We start from the raw sequence: 21,979 nt of genomic DNA on the forward strand, positions 1-21,979 counted from the left end.
CACTCACGGTTGAAATTGGCCAGCATTTGTGCTGCTTGGCTGATGTTTGGTGTTGTGAGAACGATGTCATCAGTGAAGTGGAGGTAGTGTAGTTGCCAACCGTCTATCTTCACTCCCATTCCTTCCCATTCCAGTCATCACATGATGTTCTCAAGGGTGGCACGGAAGAGTTTTGGTGAAATGCTATCACCCTGAAGAACCCCTCTCTTGACGTCAATGATCACCTCCCTGTAGAATGGTGAGATCCTAGTAGTGAATCTTCAATACAGCTCACAGAGGATCCTGATGTATTGAGTTTGAATGCCCTGATTGGCTAGGGCTTCGATGACCCCTTCCATCACAACAGAAACAAAGGCCTTCTTTAAATCAATGAACGTTAAACAGAGCGGCATCTTGAACTCCCGAGAAACCTCAATGAGCTTGGTTATCATGTGGATTTGGTCGATGGTGCTGAATCCTTTACGGTACCCGGCTTACTCGCATGGTTGTCCTTCATCTAGTGTTCTAGATCTAGTCGGCTGATCTTCTCGGTCCTATCTTGTCATTAAAATCACTGACAATAATCTTTTAGGTATGGTCTTCTTTATAGAACTTCTTCAGCTACATGTAGAACTTCTCAAATTCTCCTTCATTGTAATTGGATGTTGGTGCATGGACAATGAAGACAGAAACTGCCAGCAGTGAGCCACATCTATTCAAGTGAATCATCCAATTCAGATTATTAGGCATTTGAATGAATAAATGCTTATGGCAAAGTTCGTGTTGACATGGACACCTACACCACCAATGCCTCTTTTGTAGCATGGTCCAAGGAACAGTTCTTCTCCAGTGTCCAAATTTCTAAGGTAATCACAAAAATTACCTGTACTTTCTATGCACTTACGCTAGCATCAGATGCATCCATCGAAGACCTGATGGTACAAGGGAGAATGATCAAGTACAACATCATTGGTCTGACCGAGACAAGAAGGCACGAATCTCACCATGCCGTTTTCCACCCTGGAGAAGAATTGTTCCTTGGAACATGCGACAAAAGAGGTGACGGAGGCGTCAGTGTCCTTGTCAACACAACCTTGGCCATGAGCATTGATTCATTTGAATGCCTAGCAACCCGAATCGGACGTTTACATCTGAATAGATGTGGCTCACTGCCTACAGTTTCTATCTTCGTTGTCTAAGCACCAACATCTCATTATGATGAAAGAGAAATCGAGAAGTTCTACATGGAGCTGGAGAAGTTCTATAAAGAAGACCACACCTTCTACAAGATCATTGTGGGTGATTTTAATGCCAAGATAGGACCGAGAAGATCAGCTGAAGAACTCCACATCAGGACCCATGGGCTAGAATGGAACGAACGGGGTGAGAGACTGTCTGAGTTCATCATGTCCACCAAGAACATTCATGGTAACTCACAATTCCAGAAGGCAGAATCTAAACGTTGGACATGGGAATCTCCTGGTGGATGATTCCACAACGAAATAGACCACATCATATTCAATCAACGGTTTTGCCTGACCGATGTCGCTGTTGTCCCAAAATTCCGAACGGGATTGGACCACCGTCTCCTTCGTGCAAAATTCTACTTCACAGAGTAGGGAGAAAGGGCTGCAAAGTTTAAAAAGAGAACTCCCAGAACAACCATCAACTGGGAGCTCTTTGGAACTATTGTGGCAACATGGAAGATGCCATTGTTGACAACATTGACGAGGAATACGATCGACTGGTTCAGCACCTCCATGAATGTGCGAGGAACACCAAAGAGAGTAATAGCCACAAAAAAAATACCTGTCTTCGAAAACTCTTGAGCTAATTCGCCAGCGTGGTTTGGCGCATGCCTCAGGCAACTGCAAGCTAACGTCTGAGCTCGCAAAGCAGTGCAGAGATGCGATCAAGGAAGACCTCAAAGAGAGAAGAGCAGAAGTGCTGGTAGATGCGGCAGAAGCTGGGAAAAGTATTTGTAACGCCCGCCTGTCCTTCGCCAACTACAAGACCAAGATGACTGCCCTCTGACATCCTGATGGATCTATCACATCTTCCAGAAGGGCAATGGAGAAGATTATCCATGACTTCTACTCAAATCTCTTCGATAGCCATGTCCACTTGCCGACATACCAAATTCCACAGGATGGATATGTCGTTCCCAACATTCTCCCATCCGAAATCCGACACGCCATTTCGTCAGTAAAGAAACGAACAGCACCCGGCCCAGACAAGGTCAGACCTGAACACCTGAAGAACCTGCCGTCAGTACTCATCAATACACTGGCTCGGCTCTTCACACGCTACCTGTCTGAATGCAAGGTTCCATCCCAATGGAAAAGCAGCAGGACTGTACTACTGTTCAAGAAGGGAGACATCCATGATACTGGCAACTATCGCCCGATCTGCCGATTGTCTGTCATCTACAAGTTGTTCACTCGAGTCATCCTAAATAGGATTGGCAGAACACTAGATGAAGGACAACCATGCAAGCAAGCCGGGTTCCCCAAGGGATTCAGCACCGTCGACCATAGCCACACGATAACCAAGCTCATTGAGGTTTCTCGGGAGTTCAAGATGCCGCTCTGTTTAACGTTCATTGATTTAAAGAAGGCCTTTGATTCTGTTGAGACGGAAGCGGTCATTGAAGCCCTAGCCAATCAGGGCATTCAAGCCCAATACATCAGGATCCTCCGTGAGCTGTATTGCGGATTCACTACCAGGATCTCACCATTCTACAAAGAAGTGATCGTTGATGTCAAGAGAGGGGTGCGGCAGGGTGATACCATTTCACCGAAACTCTTCAGTGCCACCCTCGAGAACATCATGCGACGACTGGAATGGGAAGGAATGGGAGTGAAGATAGATGGTCGGCAACTACACCACCTCAGCTTTGCTGATGACATTGTTTTAATAACACCAAACATCAGCCAAGCGGCACAAATGCTGGCCAACTTTGACCGTGAGTGTGGAAAGGTAGGACTACAGCTGAATCTTACGAAGACAATGTTTATGAGAAACAGCCTCGTTCCTGACACCCCATTCGCTCTCAACGGAATGACCATCTCCGAATTCAACAGCTATGTGTACCTAGGTCGAGAAGTCAACATGACAAATGACCTGGCACCCGAGCTGCGCAGGAGGAAGAGAGCGGCTTGGAACGCCTTCAAGAACGTCGAAGAAATAGCTAAGAGGATGAAGAACCTCCGGCTCCGGGCACATCTCTTTGATTCCACTGTTCTTCCTGCATTAACAAATGCCTCAGAGACCTGGGCCCTACGTAAACAGGATGAGAATGCTATTCGGGTCTCCCAAAGAGGAATTGAAAGAGCTATGCTTGGAATATCACGTTTCACTCAAATGAGAGAAAGAATCCGGAGTTCTGACATCCATCGACGGTCAAGAATCAGGGACGCTGTCTCGTTTGCCAAGGTGTCAAAAATCAGATGGGCTGGTCACGTAATGAGATTTAAAGACGACCGCTGGACTAGATCTGTTACTGACTGGATTCCACGGGATGTCAAAAGACCACTTGGCCGCCCACCTATCAGATGGTCAGACTTCTTCATCAAGATCATGAACGATCGGTTTGAGTCTTTTCGTGTTCCCAGAGCGAACAGATGCCATTGGGCTACACTGGCACACGACAGGGACAAATGGAGACGTTACTGGCACCCGCTCGAGCAAATCGACGACTAACAGGAAGTTAAGTGATTAAGTGATTAATCACAAAAATTGCATAAATTTCAAAGAAATAACCGGTTTTTTTTTATTTTTTTTTTTGTAAGTCAAATCAAAGTGGGTCAAAGACCTTGAGACCAGAACCCATAAAGTACATGGTGACAATCCAAGGCCTAATCCTCAAAGGAGACTTCAATGATACAATGCCATTGGCAAAGGCATTTTGACTCCGTAGAGTCAAAACTAAACAAACTGGACTACATTGAACTCAATAGTTTCTGTACAACAAAAGAAACACGGTTCAAAAACTAAAGGACAGCCAACTGAGTGATAGAAAATATTCACACTCCACATGAGATAAAGGACTGATATCCAGGTTATATAAACTACTCATAAGGATTAACAACAATGACTCTAAAAGCCCCAGAATAACTGGAGGAGGAAGTGCCATGTTTTAAAGGGGGGATGCCCAGATCCGCCGTGACCGCAGGTATAGGGAGAGAAGGGGTGAAAATGGTGGGGAATGGGAGAAGAGACAGATGAGAGGCAAGGGGGGCAGGTCAAGGGGTTCAGGAACAAAGTGGTATTAAGGAATGATAGAGTCAAATATTCAAATCAAGAGTCAACAACACTGAAATCACAAGACCCAAACTTTCACAACTGAACGTAGAAAGGTTCCTATCAGGAGGGTAGGCTGGGGGTGGGGGAGGGGTGGTTTGGGGGGATATGGGAGGGAACCTGGGGACATTGGCGGAGGGAAATGAGCACTGGTGGTGGGATCGGTGCTGCAATGTTGAATGTCTAAAACTCAGCTATGAATAACTTCGCAAATCACGATGTTTTATTAAATTAAATATTTTTCAAAAATAACAGTGAAAGAATCAGTCTCTTTAAAAGCCAAGAATAAAGAGAAAGGGGAACATAAAATGGTCACACAAAAGATAAAGCAAAGTAAAATGGAAAATTTAGACACAAATATTTGATGATTAAATTAAATATCAAAGGTTCAATGACCCCATTAAAAAAGCAAAGGTTTTCTTCTAGCTTCTAAAACAATAAGCAAAATCTTCCTCTACCCTGTTTCCAGGGGAACAAGTAATCACAGGCACACGGGAAGGCTAAAGAAAACAATGGCGAAAGAGAGTCTGTTCAATAGTGGATTAATGTTAGACAATAGTAAAACCTGTATCCGACAAAGTTGTGGTAAATGTAAAAGACATTTCTCAGCATTGAGTGTCCTTATAATAAAGTTCAATCCCCCCCCAAAATCTTAGCATATATATTTAGTGATTTCATATTAGTACTAATTCTAATAGTATAATCATACTGTTAGTACATAATAATATGATTCTGAAATCTATAGAGCATAAATCAGCGTAACTGCAAGAGAAAATTGGCAACCTGCACTACAGCAGCTTCTGTCCACTTCTCAGTAGGAGAAGTAGACAAAAACATCAGTACAGATATGGACTTTTTTATTTACACAACAAGTAATGTTCTAAGAGTTGAAAAACAGGCCATATTTCCAGGTACATAGAGAATAAACTTAAACTTTCAGACCACAAAACAAATCTTACTCAAATGTTTTTTTTTTATTTCACTGGTTTTTGGTTAGTTCTGGTATTGGGGATACAAATCAGACATGTGTGCTTTCCCACTGAGTCATACACAGAGCCCGATCTAAAATAGTTTTAATAAAATAAATGATTGATCTATGAATATTTTACATAAATCTCTTCAATTTTCAAATTGCACTCGCACTTGACTTAATGACTATGTTATCAGTCCAGTTTCTATACATAAGTGAGCCCTAGCATGACAATTACCTTCTCACAGTACCTTAGTTTTCACCTTTCAAAGCCTCGATTCTCCTCCTCTTCTCATTTCTCTCCCAGCATAGGTAAAAGGATTGAAAAAAACATAACTTGCACAATTACTACAAAAATTCTATATGAATTATATAAATGGCATAACATGATGCCTGACATGTAGTAAACATCCAATAAATTTAGTCGTAGTTGAGAATGCAAAACAAAATTGATAATAACTAATAATCACCCAGTTGTACAACCCCTCAGTTCAAAACAGAAGGTCCTCAAACAGCACGGCTCGGGCTGTGGGTCTAAGAATGATCAAAATTCTTATTCTCGCTACTTTCATGTATACAAATTAAGCTATCTGCAGATTTTAGCTAACAGATGATGTTGACCAATGGTGAAGATTTAAGAGAAACAAAAGTTGTGCTTGTGATTTAACAAGGGTTTTATTCTCATTTGATGTTTTAAAATTATTTTCAAACTTCAGATGCCAAGTCTTAAGAAATATTTTAAAGAACAATATCAGTTTCCCAGAAATCATCACAAATGTTAGAGCACTCTAAATTAACACAAGAGTCAGGAAAAAATTATCCCGTTTCAATGACATGATTCTTAGCTCATCAAGTATAAATTCATTTCCTTGGAGTGAGAAACAAAGTAATGATGTGTAGAGCTTAAGAACACAGCAGAGATTTGCTGTGATTCAAAAATCACACAAAAGTCAACAGAGTAACCTGGAGGGTCCATTTCCAATGCCCCTTGTGGGGGTCAATCAATCCAAAGAGATATAGCGGTGCATCAAAAAGAATTTTAGCAGATGGAGCGGGTAGGACATTTGCCTCGCATGCAGCCAACCCAGGATTCTAATCCCCAGCACCCCACATGGTCCCCTGAGCCCACGGGGGGATCTCTGAGCACAAGTGTGTAGTAGGAAGACTATACATGTCAATGTGTCAATAGATTACAAAATCACATTTGACAATATAAAATATAAACAGTTGATAAAAAAATATACACATTTATATTATAGGGTTGAGTTTCCCTCTCCGCCCTGAGCAGAGCCCCGGCAGCTGAAGACCTCCGGAACCCAGCCACAGCCATGCTGAGACCACTCTCCCCATGCTAGGATAAGCCTCACGCATGAAGGAACCGGCAGAGGAACCCAGGTGTGCAGGATCCGGGGCTGAGATCTCCAAGCCTGCTTGGTTTGGTACTGGGTCTCCTCTACCCAGATCTCCCATCTTCCAGTAGCTAGACAGTTACACCCATCAACTGACATGTAACCCCATCAACAGCCAGGATCCAGAGACTATAAAACCAAGTCCCTGGAAGCGCACGGCCGCATTTGTGGCCGCACAACCTCTTATTGTCTAGGTCTCGTTCTCAGAGAACCCGACAGGCTACCGAGAGTATCTTGCCCACATATATGCTGACTGGGAACACCTGTAAAGAATGATTAGAGGCTGCCCCAAAAGCCTCCATTCCTCTCTGAGAGCCCGGCAAGCTACCGAGTATCCCGCCCGCACAGCAGAGCCTGGCAAGCTACCCATGGTGTACTTGATATGCCAAAAACAGTAACAATGATGGTCCTCATTCCCCTGATCCTGAAAGAGCCCCCAATATGTCATTGGGCTACACTAGCACGTGACAGGGACGAATGGAGACGTTACTGCCCGCTTGAGCAAATCGATGAACAATGGGGTGATAGTGATAGTGATACACATTTAAGTAAAAAATATAAACATTTGATAATATGCTTTATTATGGTGTGATAAAAATGAGCACTTACTTATTTTAATGAGTATAAATTTAACCTTCAATGGGGCTGGAGCAATAGCACAGCGGGTAGGGTGTTTGCCTTGCACGCGGCTGACCCGGGTTCGATTCCCAGCATCCCATGTGGTCCCCTGAGCACCGCCAGGGATAATTCCTGAGTGCAGAGCCAGAAGTAACCCCTGTGCATTGCCGGGTGTGACCCAAAAAGCCAAAAATAATAATAATAATAATATAAATAAATTTAACCTTCAGTGGAGGAAAATTTGGCAATCTATTATGATTAATATGTGTCAATTTTGGCCAAAGAGATAATACAGAGGTTACATCAATTGCCTTGCATGTGGCAGACTCCTGTCCAACCTCTGGACCACTGATAGTCCCCACGTCCCACCAGGAGTGATCCCTGTGTGCAGAGCCAAGAATCAGCCCTGAGCACCACTAGGTCCAGCCCCAAAAACAGAAAAAAAGAAAACCAGCTTTATTGACAACCAACAGGCAGATTGGAAGAGCACAGACACATGCCATCAAACAACCATCTTGCCGACATGGTCACAAGAACCAGTTTTTATAAAACGAACAGGCACGTTTTTGAAAAAGGAGAATTGGTAGTCAATGGGTGCCAAAATGAACCAGAAAACCCTTGGAGGCACATGCCATCTTTTATAAAGGGTTGCATTGTTTGCCTTTTTTTTCCCCAAGAGACACAAAATAGAGATATTTTATTCTACCACTGAATCATGAAAAAGGGCACATATGTGGGGAAATGCATCCTTCCATATGCCCAGGTGTCTTCAAATTTAGGTAACAGTAATCTAGAAAATCTAAAGAAATACAAATACACGCACATATATATGCATAATTATGTATATATATATACATAATTCAGGCTCATTGATATAACATGTATTTGCTATTTCTAAATACCCTTAAAAGCCGTCAACTGTATCTTATACTTCTTCCTCTACCCTTATCATAATTTAATGTGTTTAGATTTTATTCAGTTTGTGTTTTAATCACTCATGTAATTAGTCACACATACTACATATTATTAGAAGATGCAAGGGGACATTTGGTTTAAATTATACTATTTATTAAAGCTACCCGCTACAAGGTTTTCTTCATCAGTATTTTCAAGGTCACACATCTTGTGGTTTTCCATGCAGACTATTCCAGCTTCTTGTGCTGTACATATCTGCATCTTCTGGATAGGACTGCCGTGGTCTATGAGCTTGGGGTCAGGCATGAACTGTGCAGCACCTGATGTGGGTTCTGATTTGGTCTTGGTCTCCATGCTGAGTTCTGTCACCAAAGATACTGAGTGTTTCAGATCATGAGTTGTTTTAGCAGATATTTTCTTTTCAGTAGAACTTTGTAGCTTGGTATTGGCTTTAGGTACAAGAAGAGACTCATTGGTGTATTTTTTTGTGTACAATGATTGAACTGTTCATAAATTTGCTGGCTTACAGCATATGCCCTTTTCCGAGTTACCTTTGCAATTATTACTGACTGAACTGGGTAGCTCCTAAAGTGGCCAGTCCAAGTGGATAGGCAATTTTCTCAAACTTAGAACCTTTTCTTGTCAAAACCAAGCCTGCCAATCCTGAAAACGTAATTTTCCTTCCAATTTTTGGAAGGAAATCTTGGGATAAGAAGATCTTGGGATGGATCTTGGGAAGGACACCTTCAGAGAGTCATATGCATCTTTTCCAAATTGTGCTGTATCTAGTATCCAATTTTTCACCAAGATATGCTCACCCTTGCACCAACCTACATAACAACCAGTTGTAGAATGGATGGATACAAAGCCCATTTGTAAATGACCAGGCTGTTCCTGAACATACTTGTACCAAATAGGTGGGGCATTATATGCAGGAAGTTGCTCTGGATTCACGAGTTGCCTTTTTAGTTCATCTTCTGTGGGGAGCCAGAGGTCTCCATCTTGGCTTTGAGGGCCTGTACATTCCTCACAAGCACACGGCACCCCACCACGCGGCCCTTGGATGATGCAATCTGGCTAGCCCCTCTGTAACTCTCCACTCCTTATACGGCTATCTTGACTGTCCGTCCACTGTCCACTGAGCATTAGCTATGACAGAGGTCAGTGCATTCTGTTCAGCGCATGCCACCTTAAGGTATTTACGTGCCTTGCAGACAATAAAGCTCATCACACACCTTCCATCCAAGACATGTGTCCATTCCTTCTCATTCTGAAGCCCCCTCACCCAGGATACCCCTCATAGGTGGAGTCCTGCAGGTCGGGACCCCATTTCAACCCACAATCTTCTTTGGCCACGTACTCAACTGTAGATGTGCATGTCAGACTTGCAGGTGCGCTTGTCAGCTTTCTCATCTTCACGGCCGTTATATCTGCCACATTGTTTGCTTTTGTTTTATAAAGACCCGGTATAAATTACCCACTGGACACTCCTATGTTGAAAATAACCTGTAAATGCAAGTGGAAATATCTATTTGAAAGGCAAGCTCTAAAGCTGTAGGTTTTAAAACCTACCCAAAGTAAGGATTGGGCTTTCGGGGGAAACGAAAAGCAGATCTTATATTTAGGCAGTGGGGTAAGGGCAGAGGCGAGGATAATCTTGTCTAGACTTCTTTGGAAAAATTTCAACTTACAATTACACTTATAAGTGTAAACCATGCACATAATATATATTTGTGCAATCATGAATTTTCATAATTAATTTTAGACATGCTGAGACCACTCTCCGCACACCTGAAGGTACTGGCAGAGGGACAAAGCCACGCGGGTTCCGGGGCCGAGACCTCCAAGCCTACTCGAATTGGAGTCGAGCATCTTCCACCCAGATCCTCCAAATTCCAGTAGGCGGGGGTCACCACCTGGCCCCCTGGCGCCGTGTAATCCCATCAGCGGCCAAGACTCAGAGACTATAAAATCCAGATCCCGGAACCGCGCGGCCGCATTCGCGGCCGCGCGACATCTTATTATCTCATTTCTACTTTGGACAAACTTGCAGGCTGTCGAATGTAGCCTGCCCACAGGGCAGAGTCTGGCAAACTCCCCGTGGCCTACCAAATATGCCAAATACCAGTAACAATGATGGGTCTCATTCTCCTAAAGAGCCCTGAATATAATCTCAGGGCTAGGATGAAAGAGACGTTACTGGGGCCTGCTCGAGGCAATCGACGATTAACAGGATGATGAAATGAAATGAAATGAATTTTAGACAAAAGAGGGAAGACATGATTTTCCATGCTTAGCCAACCAAATACAATAAAAAAGAGAGAAAGGGTACAGATTAAATTCAGTTTGGCAGAAAAGAGAACTATATTAGGAATTGATTCTAAGCACCACAGCTATAAAACGGATTAAGCCATAAATTTTACCCCAAGAAATTACCTGTGTTCTCGAAGCTGAGTGAGTAATCTTCAAGTTGAGTTCTAACTCCAGCTGTATGGCCCTGGGCTCTCTGCCCAGGAAGTTCGTTCCTTTTTACCTAACAAGCTGCCTGACATAAGGGCAGGCATCTACGTTCCCATGACTTCAGCAGAAAGTGCAGAACTGCAGGGAAAGTGTGAGACCTCATAAACTGCACAGTTTCATTAAATACCGTGAGGAAATGAAGCCCTGCAGCTGCTGTAAGCCTAAATTTCTGATTGCTGACTTTCTCTGGGCAGCTTTATGAGGAGTATTAATTTCTCCACCTCTCCGCCACATGCTCTACAAGTGGGAGAGAGAGGTGACGAGAGACAGAAATTTGCTATTCTCATTATGGGCAGAAAATTGAGGCTGGTGGTGGGTGGAATTCTGAACACTCTATGCTGAAATAGTAATTAACAGCATTGTGAATACAGCAAAGCACCACAATAAAAACTGGGGTGGGGGGGTCGATAATAACTGAAGATACTGGCCTAAGGAAACGGTCATTAAGAAATCACCATCGTGGTGGAGAATGGGAACTGGTAGAGGGATGAAACCCAAGCACAAAAATTTGTAAGTCTACAACTGTACCTCATGGTGTTTCACAAATAAAAATTTTAAAAATAAATTCATTAATTAAAAAAAAGAAATCACCATCATGCCTCTCAGTACCTGTATTGCAAACCCAAAAATAGAGAGAGGGTAAGAAGGAATGTACCTGCCACAGAGGCAGAGGTGGGATAAGTCGGAGTGGCGGGAGGGATACTGGGGACATTGGTGGTGGGAAATGCACACTGGTGGAGGGATGGGTGTTTGATCATTGTATGACTGAAACTTGATCATGAAAGTTTGTACTGTATCTCATGATGATTGCATAAAAAAAGAAAGAAAGAAAGAAAGAAAGAAAGAAAGAAAGAAAGAAAGAAAGAGAGAGAGAGAAAGGGAGAGGGAGAAAGAAAGAAAGAAAGAAAGAAAGAAAGAAAGAAAGAAAGAAAGAAAGAAAGAAAGAAAGAAAGAAAGAAAGAAAAAGAAATCACCATTTTGGGCCAAAGAGAGACTCTACTGGTTAGGGTGCTTTCCTTATGTGCAACCAACCTAAGATCGATCCCCAAGACCCCATAGGGTCCCCAAAGCCCTGCCAAGAATGACCCTGAATGCAGAGCAGGAGTAAGTCCTGATCACCAGGTGTGGCCTAAAACAAGACAACAGAAAATCATCCTGATGCTAGGTAAGCAGATACTTTTGCTATTTCTATTTTTAATTTTTTTTGTATAAATTGTGATCACTCTGGAAAAATGATAGGGTGCTGGAAGAAGCTAAAAAGTGTCTGCCATGGAGGCAGTCTAGAGGGCGGGAGGGAACCTAGGGACATCGGTGGAGAGAAGTGGACGACACAGGGGAAAGAATGTCTGTTGGATCATTGTACACCTGATACTCAATCGTGAATGACTCGGTAACTTGGTAACTCATGGTGGTTCAATAAATTCATTAAAAATATACATAAATAAAGTGTGCTTCTAGCTGACATAAAAGTGAAGTCACCAGTGGTACATTAGAAGAATAAAGTCTGTGGAAGGACTGTGACTATGAATGTTTATTATATTTACTCCAAAATCAGAATAAGTCTAGCATGTTCAAAGTTGTCTTTTGTAAGTTAAAAAGAGAAAAAGTTAAAAAAAAAAAAGCACTGTAGCACTGTCCTCCCGTTGTTCATCAATATGCTCGAGCGGGCCTAGTAACGTCTCCATTGTGAGACTTGCTGTTACTGTGTTGCCGTGTGGGCGAGATACTCTCCGTAGCTTGCCACGCTCTCTGAGAGGGGCGGAGGAATAGAACCTGGCTTGGCCAGGCCAGCTGTGCGCAAGGCAAACACCCTACCACTGTGCTTTCGCTCCAGCCAAATTTTTTATATGAACTTATGAGAATCAAAGTTGTCTTTTGTGAGCTAACAAAAGACAAAAAAAAGAAATACGTCATTCTATTAGTATCGGTTAGTAGCTTAGATATTCAAATAAACAGAAATCTCAATTTCATTGCACCCTCGTGTGAAACAGGCCGGGGCGGAATCCTAAGGCTCTAAAGCACAGAGTACATATTTCCTCCCTGGAACTCTCACACTGTAAAAGATCTGGACTTGAGGTCTAGGTAGTAAACCAAATATCTACTTCCAAGCGCGGTTTTATCATAATCATGTTCTACTAGCTTTGTGTACCAAGATCAAAATCAGGTTCTCACTTTTTCTAGCACGGAAACACTGAGAGTTTCTCCCCAATCACTTGCTTCTTGTTAAGTATGGCCTATTCCCAGCTCTAAACCATGCTGGGCGATGGGTCCCAGGTTCTACTTAAAGGCATGATCTATCTCATACGTGGGACTTAGAACACAGAGCAAGGAAGCAACCGGTGGTCGAAGGGGACAGAACTGGAGAGCTGGAGCACAGGGCTGAGCTTGCAGGACAGGGGGTGGAAAGGTCTTTGGGCCTTTCTTGTAGGGAAACTAGAGGTTGGTGTGGTGTTGGAACAATGCATGCAAGAGACTATGATTAGCAGTATAGTAAAGCGCAGTAGTGTCTCAATAAAGATTTTTTTTGAAGGTTTGATCTTAAGGAGATCAGTATCCCCCAAAAGATCTTCCAGAGCTCCAGGAGACAATATAAATAAATAAGACTTATTTGATTGTAAGGATGGCAAAATAGGCTCTCAGGGCACTCAGCATGGCCTCTGATGGCAATTCAGCAGGCAGGATGATGGCTTTTATTTCCTCAGGGACTCATGGTCACTGATCCAGAATTATAAATAGGCGCGTGTTTCTGACAGCAGAGTTTTCAACTCAACTGAGTAGATTTTATTTTTTTTTTAGATTTTCTTCTCTCTTTTATTTATTTGTTTATTTATTTATTTGGCATGCTGACACACACACACCTGTCTGCGGCTCTGGGCAGTACCATTACTGACTAGATTCTATGGGACGTCTAAAGAATGCCTGGTCGCCCACCTACAAGATAGTCGGACTTCTTCGTCAAGACCCTGAATGAACGGTTTGATGTTCTTTGTGTTCCTGGAGTGAGCAGATGCCAGTAGGCTACACTAGAACATGACAGGAATGAATGGAGTCATTACTGGCACCCACTCGAGCAAATCGATGAACAACGGGAGGACAGGGACAGTGACAGTGAATATAGTAGTCATGCTGTTATCAACTGAGTAGATTTTTATTAGGTCTATATTTCTTATTTTATTAATGGCTTCTTTGTTTTAAAGCTGGGATTTAAATTGTACGTGATTAGCGTCTTCTTAAGTAGGAAACACTCAACCTGTCCTGGAAAGTCTGTCTTGAATACATACGTGGTTAAACAGCAAACCTTCTCAGTCGGACTGCAGCTGTCAGAACCCACAAGTTTTGGAGTTACATCCATTCTTACCACGGGCCATAGACATCAAGAGACACAGCAGCGTAACCTTCCCACTCAGTGAAACCAGGGTTTTAAGTAATGCCTCTTATTTACTCTAAGTAGATGGGTAGAAAGATAAATTGACTTCTAGGTAGATATGGATAGATAATTAATAGATAAATAGATAGACAGATATTTGCTTAATCTTTTCTCAGAGATACTTACTTACAATTCTAGGACTACGTGAGCATGTATACTAATCTACTCATAGTTTAAAGAAAAAAATAAACAAACGAGAGGAATGTTAGTTGCTTCAAATAATCAAGATTTTGGACATTGACTGAGAGAAAAATGAAGCTAATTAAGAACTCAGGATCTGCAGTGACCGTCAGAATCGAATATGTGGCTTAGATATTTCCTGGAAATGTGACAGTAAGCAAGTTATAAACCTCTCTTCTCAGTTTCTTCACTATTAAATGAGGAAAATAATTATATAGCTCAAGGCTGGTTTTTTAAATAGTTGGTGACTTAGAACTTGTATAATATGCTTGTAAAAGCTTGTATAATGTGCTCAGGATAGATAAAATAATAGACAATTCTTATAGAAATCTTACTAGTTAAACTTTCATAAAAATTCTTGTTTATCTTAGACTTTTATCTTAAGCCACTGTTCTCAACTGGACCTACCCTGTCCCCTGATTATTTTTCTACTGTCCACAAATAATCCCCTGAACAACAGCTGTTTTCAACATGAAAGCTACCCATGACTTAGAAATGCGTAGAGCTTACAAACTTAACAGAAAAAGAAAATGCCCATTAATTTCTTTCTGTCCACTGCACTCTACTTGGTATAATTGTTTTCTGTGGAGCACGGGTTAAAAAATGTGATATCAGTAAATGTTTATTGGAAAGGGACCATTGAAAAATGCCAAGTGGCAGAGGCCAGAATTCTCACTGCTGGAGTTAGAATTAACAAGTATAATAGGGTACTGGAAAGACCCATGTGATTAAGGAACCAGAGGTGGAGTCCTCAATATGACTTTAATTTATTTGGACTACTATTTAAAAAATAAAAACACCATGGACTGAGTGATTTGTAAACAGTACACATTTTGTCACTTTTCTGGACGCTGAAAAGCTAAAACTCAAAGGTGCCACTGATTTGGTGTTTCATGAGATGCTTGGGTCCCACAGGTGCATCTTCTCCATGTCCTCATATGGCAAAGGAAGCCAGGGGTTGTTCTGGAGCCTTTTTGAAATGGCAACAGTACAACCCAATACACGCTACCATCATAACCTAACAATCACCTACAGACCCACCTTCAAACAGCATCACACTGGTGATGGTTTCAACCTATCTATGAAGGGGAGCACAAATATTCAGTATAGAAAGTATGACTCTGCTTTTACCTTAATGTAGATAGAGATGCTTATACACAGAAAATATTAATAGGCATGTGCACATGTGAAGATTAGTACATATACACATATTTCTTTGGTCTATTACCTTGAAAGACTTTAATATTTCTAAGCACACACAAAAGTTGACTACTTACATATTTCCTGGCATGGTGTATTTGGCTTATATAGCTGGTTATAGCTCTACAGGAGAAAATATGCAAGATATTCTCATAGTATATTGTTGGATATTAACCCTAAGCGTTTTAGGCTTCATCGGTAAATTGCCCCTTTCTCTCCTCCCAGTGAAGCTTACAGTGCTCTTACGAGCACCTCTAATGCCCTGAGTTTATCTTTAACCTTTCCTTTGTGCTTTACAATTCTCCAAGTCAGACTTGGCTACTTAGATGACTCTGGACTTCATATTTAAAGTAAATTACTAGCTTTTCTATTTTCCCTATATTTTTTCATATTTTAATATAAAGCAATGTTCTTCGCTTAAACACAAAAAGACCATTAATCTGTGCTCCAAATACTTGGGAGTTGATTGACTAAAATATATCTACTCCTGGGCATCCGTCATGGTTCCTTGACCCAGACTTCAGTTGCCAAAGTTCCTAACACCCAAAAAGGGAGGGGGTCTCATCATGATACCTGACTGGGCCCAGGATGAGGAGCAAAGCTACCCTGGCATCGAATTGGGACAGTCTAGAAAGTGTAAAATCAAGGTCTTGAGACTCAAATACCAAAAGAGAGAAACATGGTACATGTGTATGGGGTCGTGTAGCTTATTAAAATAAAAACATATAGGGGCCAAGGGATACAAGAGAGTAAGACACTTGCCTTGAACTTGGTCGACCCTAGTTTAATCCCCACCAATCCATATGGTTTCTGAACCCACCAGGAGTGATCCTTGAACACAGATCCAGGACCATAGCCAGGTTTGATGCCTAAACCAAATTCAAATCCAATCCAATAAAAGCATTTGGATAATTTCCATATCCTGACTATTAATCTAAGTGCAGTGATCAACATATGTGCGCAGATATCCTTACAAATTAATGATTTTGTGTTTTGATATGTGCATGATTTCTCATGTTTTCACGCTATTAACTGTATTGTAAATCACAAATCTCAATTAAAAAAATAACATAAAATATGAACATTTGATGTACAAATACGATGTACATATTCTCTCTTAAAAACTAACCATGACAGGGCCAGAGTTAGTGTGGAAGGTAAGACTTTTTGCCTTGCACACAGCCAACCCAGATTCACTCTCTGGCCCCCCATATGGTTCCCTGAGCACCTCCAGGAGAGACCTCTAAGCACAAAGTCTGGAATAAACAATAACACTACCAAGAGTGGTCCAGCCCCCGTCCCCTACCCACCTACCCCTCGCCCCTACCGCCCTCCTCAAAAAAACATCTTCACCTTGACTGACATTTAGAATTTCTTCCCCAGTTACCTATCAGGGGGTTCTGCTTGTACAAGCTGGTCTCTGCCGGAGCACTGTAACTCCTCCCTGAGTGACCCCAGTAGGGCCACGGGAGCTCTGTGTGTCTACTGGCATCTTCGTGTGCTTCTCTCTCTCTCTCTCTCTCTCTCTCTCTCTCTCTCTCTCTCTCTCTCCACCTGCCACACTCTTCCCTAGTTTCTGCTGAAAGAGATAAACCAGATCAGGGTGTCCGTGTTTACCAACACTAGAGTTTGGGTGGGCCTGGGATGAATGACTAGCCCTGGGCTCTAGAGCTCTGTGACAGGACTGAGGGTGCCTTTCCTTCCGTGGCTCACATCACACTTACATGCATCAATGATGAGCTTGCAGACAGTCTCCGGATACTCTTCTTCTCATTTTCTTCTCATTTCCACACATGCTTTACACAACGAGGTAGCTGCCCGTGGTAAGAAACACCAAGAGAGCCTGGCTTCTTGCACAACAGTCAAACACACCTAAGCTCTAAGGGCCCTTCTCGCCCTGTGGGAACAGCCAGTGAGCTCCTCTGCCCTGCCACCACAGAGGACACGCCAGCGAATGATTTCCTCCACAGCCATCTGCCTCCACAGCCTGCCCGGCTGCTGCCAAGGGCCGTCTCCTCAGCACTTTGCTCCAAAATGGTGCAGATCTTGGAGCTCTTGCTTATATTGTGACTCCCAATTATTATTATTTCCCCTCTTTTATTGAAGTATTCCCCTGTTTTCCAACTATTTACCAGAGGGGAGAGGGGTAGACACTCTGCAGTTAAAAATGAATCAAATTGTTCGAAGTGAGATTTTCAGTTAGGATTCTCAGTTCAATAAAAGTACAAATGAAAACATTTTTCTCCCGCCACCCTACAAAACAACTTAATGACACTTCATTAATGATAGCAACTGATTCGGATTCCGAATTACTGTTGCATTAGAGTGTGCTCTGCAAAATTCTTCTTCTCGTCGCTCAGAAAGGGACCTCTTTCTCCAGAGAGCTTCGTTGTCTCTGATCTAACTGCAAACAATTTAGCAAAACTGATTTCGTAAAAGCCATTCCTTTCATGGAAGCAAGTAAGATATTAAAACACTATTAAGCTTAATTTTTTAAAGTTACCATGTTTACAAGCAAACGTTTTGAAGTCTATTTGCAAAACAAATGACAACTCCATTATCGTTAATGACCTTTAAATTAGTAACAGTGTTAGTTGGCCCTCCAGCTCTTTGCTTTTCCACATTTACTAATATTCTGGAATAATCTTTGTATAGTTTATTCATAAAGAAAACCAAGTACATGTGCAAATATCACCCTAGAATTACAGAAAATGGTTTCAAAAGGTTAAACAATTCACCGTGAGCATCAGTAAATACAGCTGCTGACGATAGCAGCGTAGTGAGAGAAAAAAAGTGGGTCTTGAATGATGTAGTCTCAGGACTAGTAACAATAAGATTAGAAATTAGTTTTATAATAAATATCAGACAGAATCTAAAGTTATTAACATATTTCAAACACATGCCAACTCAACCATTCTTCAAAAGAAAATGCTTTTCCATATTGGCTGAAGGGCCAGCCAGACAGAGAAGGAAGGGCGCTTGCGTCCACGCGGCTGACCCAGGTCCTATATCCCCACCCCCACACGTGGTGCCTCAAGCTCTCCAGGAGTTATCCTTGGGTACAGAGCCAGGAATAAGCCCTGAGCACCTCTGGGTGTTACCCCCAAAACAAAAATAATTCAAAATGCACTGGAGATCAGACACTCTGCTCTGGAGTTGAGATCACACATGCTATTTTAACTAACCCTAAAATGGCCATAAATTTCCATTAACCATAAATACTATCCTAGTTATTTACTTTTTTAAAGCTTAATAAGCATTTATTGAATGAATGTGTGACTACAGAGATTTCTCTCTGATGACAGCAGCTGAGGAGTTGTTCTTTGTCCAGTTTTTTCATTAGTTTCTATGTCCCGTCCTTCATTCTCTTCACTTATTCCTCTCTCTTATTCCCTTTGTTATTCTTGGTGTTGTTGTGATGACTGGGAGAGGAGGGTGCCACACACTGGCTATTTGGTTGTGATTCTCACACACTGTAGTTGGGGTGCACTGGAGATCAGACACTCTGCTCTAGGGTTGAGATCACACATGCCATGGCCACCCAGATTGCACTTGGCGTGTGGGGTGGTGCTGAGGATGGAACTCGGGGCTCTTCACTGAGCCACTTTCCTAGATTCTTCCCTCATGGTTTTTTGAGGTGAAAATCAGGCAACATAAAATTAGTCATTTTTAATTTTTTTTATTTTAGTTCAGTTTAGTTTGTGTTTGTGTGTGTGTTTTTTTTTTATTTTGCCGAACTGTCTTCTTTAGTCACTCATCTTCCATATATGAGTGAAACCACCTGGTAATTGTATTCCATTTCTTTATTTCATTTAGCATAGTCACCTCAAGTTCCCTCCAGTTGTCCTCTCATCTCTTTAATGTAGCATTCCATTGAATATATACACCACAGCCTTTTGATCAGTACTTTTTTAAAAAATTTTTATTAGTGAAACACCATGAGGTACAGTTGTGCACATTACAAGTTTCTGTGCTTGAGTTTCAGTTATACAATGATCGAGTACCCATCCCTCCACCAGTGCCCATTCTCCACCACCGATGATCCCAGTATCCCTCCCATCCTCCTTCCCCCCACCCCCATCCCACCCTGTCCTTTTGTTCTCTCTCTCCTTTTGGTTGCTGAGGTTTGCAAAAGAGGCATTGAGTGGAAATCATGTTTGGTCTAGAATCTACTTTCAGCATGTTTCTCCTATCCTGGGAGGATCCTCCCAGCACCCTTTATTTGGTGCTCCCTTCTCTATCTGAGGTCCCTTTTCCCCTAGCATGTGCAGCTGGTCTTCAAGTCATGGAGTGAAACTCCTGGTTCTTATCTCAACTATTCTTGGGTGTTAGTCTCCTATTTTGTTACTTTATGTTCCCCAAATGAATGCAATCTTTCTATGTCTGTCTCTATCTTTCTGACTCATTTCAGTTAGCATAATACTTCCATGTAGTACCACTTGTATGTAAATTTCATGACTTCATCTTTTCTAACAGCTGCATAGTACTCCATTGTATAGATGTACCAAAGTTTCTTTAACCCGTCATCTATACTCGGGCACTTGGGTTTTTTTCCAGATTTTGGCTATTGGGAACAATACAGCAATGAACATAGAAGTGCAGATGTCATTTCGACTATGCTTTTTTGCCTCTCTGGGATATATTCCCAGGAGTGGTATTGCTGGGTCAAATGGCAGCTCAATTTCTAATTTTTTGAGAATCGTCCATATTCTTTTCCAAAAGGGCTGAACCAGTCGGCGTTCCCACTAGCAGTGAAGGAGAGTCCCTTTCTTGCCACAACCATGCCAACACCGGTTGCTTTTGGTCTTTTGGATGTGGGCCAGTCTCTGTGGTGTGAGGTGATATCTCATTGTTGTTTTGATCTGCATCTCCCTGATGATTAGTGATGTAGAGCATTTTCTCATGTGTCTCTTAGCCACTCGAATTTCTTCTTTCAGAAATTTTCATTTCATCACCCCATTTTTTGATGGGGTTGGATGTTTTCTTCTTGTGGAGTTCAACCAGTGCTTTGTATATCCTTGATATCAACCCCTTATTGAATGGGTATTGGGTGAATATCCTTTTACATTCTGTAGATTGTCTTTGTATTCTAGTCGTTGTATCTTTAGAGGTGCAGAAGCTTCTTAATTTAGGATAGTCCCATTTGTTCATCTCTGTTTCCACTTGGATGGTCAGTGGAGTGTCATCTTTGAAGATACCATTAGCCTCAATATCGTGGAGGGTTTTGCCAAATTTGTCTTCAATGTATCTTATGGATTTTGGCCTGATGTTGAGATCTTTAATCCATTTTGATCTGACTTTTGTGCATGGTGTTAGGTCGAGGTCTCTCTCTTGGCATTCCTCGCACAATCATGGAGGTGCTGAACCAGTCGATCGTATTCCTCGTCAATGTTGTCAACAATGGCATCTTCCCATGTTGCAGCAATAGTGCCAACGAGCTCCCAGTTGGTGGTCGTTCTGGGAGTTCTCTTCTTAAACTTTGCAGCCCTTTCTCCCCGCTCAAATGACCTGGCACCTGAGTTGCACAGAAGGAAGAGAGTGGTTTTAAATGCCTTCAAGAGCTTCGAAGAAATAGCTAAGAAGATGAAGAACCTCCAGCTCTGGGCACATCTCTTTGATTGCACTGTTCTTCCTGCATTAACATACGCCTCAGAGACCTGGGCCGTACGCGAACAGGATGAGAATGCTATTCAGGTATCCCAAAGAGGAATTGAAAGAGCTATGCTTGGAGTATCACGTTTCACTCAAATGAGAGAAAGAATCAGGAGTTTCAACCTCCATCAATGATCAAGAATCAGGGACGCTGATCAAGAATCAGGGACGCTGATCAAGAATCAGGGATGCTGTCTCATTTGCCAAGGCATCAAAAGTCAGATGGGCTGGACACGTAATGAGATTTAGAGACAACCGCTGGACTAGAGCCGTTACGGACTGGATTCCATGGGATGTCAAAAGACCGCGTGGCCACCCACCTACCAGATGGTCAGACTTCTTCATCAAGATCATGAATGATCGGTTTGAGGCTCTTCATTTTCCTAGAACGAACAGACGCCATTGGGCTACACTAGCACGCGACAGGGACAAATGGAGACGTTACTGGCGCCCACTCAAGCAAATCACTGATTAACAGGAAGTCAGGTGATCAAGTGATCAAGTGAGGTCTAAGCCCATTTTTTGTGTGTGTGGTTGTCCAGTTATTCCAGGACCATTTGTTGAAGAGGCTTTCCCTGTTCCACTTCACATTTCTTGCTCCCTTAGCAAAGATTAGATGTTCATACATTTGGGGTTGTGTGTACGGATATTTCACCCTGTTCCATTGGTCTATGGACCTGCCTTTGTTCCAGTACCATGCTGTTTTAATTATTACTGCTTTGCAGTAGAGTTTGAGGTTGGGGATGGTAATGCCTCCCCACGTCTTTTTCCCAAGAATTGCTTTAGCTACTCGTGGGTGTTTGTTGT

General features: G+C 42.2%; 1 pseudogene; it reads right to left on the reverse strand.

The window, feature by feature from the left end:
* Positions 1-8,392: 8,392 nt before the first annotated feature.
* On the reverse strand, positions 8,393-18,078 carry LOC130021697 (MICOS complex subunit MIC27-like; annotated as a pseudogene).
* Positions 18,079-21,979: the final 3,901 nt, after the last annotated feature.

The sequence above is a fragment of the Sorex fumeus genome, unplaced genomic scaffold (assembly GCF_029834395.1).
Source record: "Sorex fumeus unplaced genomic scaffold, SorFum_2.1 ptg000002l, whole genome shotgun sequence".
NCBI classification, from domain to species: Eukaryota; Metazoa; Chordata; class Mammalia; order Eulipotyphla; family Soricidae; genus Sorex; species Sorex fumeus.